This window comes from Mus musculus, chromosome 1, assembly GCF_000001635.26.
Source record: "Mus musculus strain C57BL/6J chromosome 1, GRCm38.p6 C57BL/6J".
NCBI lineage: Eukaryota > Metazoa > Chordata > Mammalia > Rodentia > Muridae > Mus > Mus musculus.
The window spans coordinates 145,226,163-145,229,489 of NC_000067.6; positions in this window are offsets into that span (position 1 = coordinate 145,226,163).

Here is a 3,327-nt window from a genome sequence, read left to right on the forward strand (position 1 = left end):
CAAAGAAAATAGTTGGTCCTGGTATCTTTCTGATTTAACAAATAAGTTCTATGCCTTGGCTATGTTTATCTTCTGATCAGCCATAAATGTATGGAAAAGAAAAATATTCTAGTAAATAGTTTATAAGAAACAGAACCTTATTAGAACCAAATCATTCTGTTATAAATAAAATGATAAATACAATTATGTTTCCACTGTTTTGGAAACAGGTTTGAACAGGTTTTAATTGGTATTCAGGCACAAGAAACCAATTGAAATTCTGAGAGTGCTTTCCTTTTAATAATGAACAGTAAAGCCACAGGCAGTGCTTTAGAAAAAACACATAAATGATAGGAAAATTTAACAGCTTGGTGTGCCAAACACAATCCTGTGTACAGATGTACTGAGATGGCTGCTGTGAACAGAATCATTTCTTATTAAAAGCTGTAGGTAGAGCACATGTGTTTATAAAGTGTTGTCAGGATGTTGGCACGAATGAAAATACAAATAAAATGAACTCTATATGAAAGTAAAAAACCTTCTGAAATAAAAATGCTTACTGTGTTGATACTAGTATCATTAAAAAGGTAATTTCCTAACAATGGTAATCAATTCCAACACTTTCTCTGAATGAACATTTATACATATAAATTATATTGTAGAACATTATTTTTCAATACATTAAATGAATTTGGCTGCTCCATTCCCCAATGCCACAGCTAATTTTACCTATGTACTTTGAAATATCTTAATGAATATCTGATAAATTGAATCAGAGATCTTCAAATGAAAACTAAACATGTGGAAAAATAACCCTGAACCAGAAAAGAATCAGTCATAATAAGAGAATAAAAGACAGAAACGGTATCATCTATGGAGGCATACGGGCACAAATATAACACAAGGTCAGACTTAAGAAAACTGAAAATCCTATTAGAGCACCTGTTATGAACAAAACCATATTGTGAAGGTGAACTATGTTAAACATCATGTGTAATTAGTAGAATCTGATCAAGTCTCTTGGGATTGTATGATCAGTTTCTGTGAAGTTACACAAACCACTTTGAAAATTACTATAAGTTTCTGAGAAGTACTAACTATCTGGTGATATAATTATAGGAAGAAACTTTGAAGAAGACTATTCCAGGGACACACATCTCTTTTCCTTTCCCCATAGACCTTCTCAAATTCATGCCACCAGCTCTTTCACCTCCTACTCAACATTTTCCTGCTTCCCTCTCTCTTCACTCTTGCCTTGAGTTTGCATCCAATGAGTGCATAACACACTGTCTGGGTTCTTCTGAAATACCAGCTTCCTTTTCAGAGAACATATTTGCATAACTATCTTTAAAGTTCTTTTTACTGGAAATATTTTCTCTTAGGTTTAATATGAGTTTATTGAATAATTGTTTAGTTGTTATGCTCCAGTTGAGTAATTTTAAAGGATTTTATGCAAAACGGTGTCTGAATCTTTTATTACCTGATGATTCACTAATTTTACTGAAAAATTTAAAAGGAACATACTAAGGTTACTAATGAAATCTGGACTTAAGTCCAAAAAGTAAGTCTGTTCTTTTCTTTTGTGGGATGAGTTTTGAACATCTTGAGGTATTTAAACTTAAAACAGAGTATTTATAATTTTTGCTTGCATTGCTGGGCAGCATGAGCATATAATGCTCATATATGGCATTGCTTCTTCACCAAAGCAGTAGCCCAGTAAGAAATGTACTAGATGCTATGAAATCACACATCTCTATATTCATTCAGCAGTTATTTGATCTCTTTTCATGACAGGTGTGTTAAGAGAACATTTATAGCTGGAAGACCAGGCTGGAAGGCAGATGGCTTTTATTGTTTTATTATTAGAAAGTATCCAACATAAAGAAAAATATATGTAATAATAATAATACAATAGCCTCATCAAACTTGGGATCTAAGCTTGGACATCCTACTGTTTATATAAAATAAAGATCCACTGATTACATGTGATCAGTCAATCAGGATGTGTAACATTGTTCCCTAACATAACATATTTTCAAGGTCATGAGCTAAACTTTTAAAGACTATTACAGCTTCTTTCTTGTTTGACAGACTTAAAAGCATGTTTTTCACTCTTAGCTAAACCATGTGAAAAGAATAATGTTTTTCTATATACAAACTCTATATATACATGAAGCTTGACTATGTACATATCAGATTTGTCATTTTCTATGATTGTATGCTTAAATTTAAGAATTCTTTGACTGTTTCAAGGTTTTCTAGTGGAGGTTTGTATCTATGTAGCAAGTTTTTCTGGATTCATAGATCACTGTAAGCATGAACATCCTTAGTTTCTAGAAATTTGAAATTCCTCCAGTTATATCTTGGTCTTTGGCATGAATAAATGCAATCTCTCAAGACTTTCCTCTGCCGGGTGTGGTGGAACATGCCTTTAATCCCAGCAGAGGCAGGTGGATTTCTGAGTTCAAGGCCAGCCTGGTCTACAGAGTGAGGTCCAGGACAGCCAGGGCTATACAGAGAAACCCTGTCTCAAAAAACAAACAAACAAACAAAAACCCAAAAAACAAAAAAGACTTTCCTCAGAACATAACACTGGTAGGTCTTTCATCTCCTCTTTGTATTGCTTTGGTGAGAAATGTGTATTGCAGCCCTCATACATGTACTGTGTTATTATTTACTTGGTGTTCCAAAGTGCCCTGAGTGAGTCTGAGGTTTTCTGATGGTTATGAGCCTGGGGTGATACTCCTGGACTTCTCACTGTGTTTGTCTCTCCTCCATTCATAAACTAGGTTGGATCTTTCCCTAAAATTTGATGTTCTTCTCTTAGACAACTATTAGTTTGTTTGAAATTCTGGATTAGGTACAGTAAATTTCTATTCCACCTTTGTTTTTCTTATCTTTGGACGACTTCCGAGGAAATCACAATGATAAGTTAGTGGATATGGGGAGAATTGCTTTTCTTGTAGCCCAGCCAATCCTTTGAGAAAAGAATATCAAAAGCTTGTTGCCTCTGACATTTGAGCTTTTAACAGAGTTCTTGTAGGAGCGAAAAAAAAACTTTCTTCTAATCAACTGCTGGCGAGTCAATAACATTTTGCATGCCTCCCTACCCAACTTTGAGTATTGGCACTGGGGCATATTGGGTTTTCTGGCAATCTGTATGAATATTCCAGGTAAACAAATATTCCATTTAATCAAGATATGTTTCAACTTAAAGAAATAATGCCTAACTCTATATTTTGATGAGAGATATGTCCAATGATCATAATTTTCTGATGATGAAAAAACACTTTTAATTTTTCCATTTTTTTTCAATATTTAAAATTGAAAGTAGCCCATCTCCTTCTC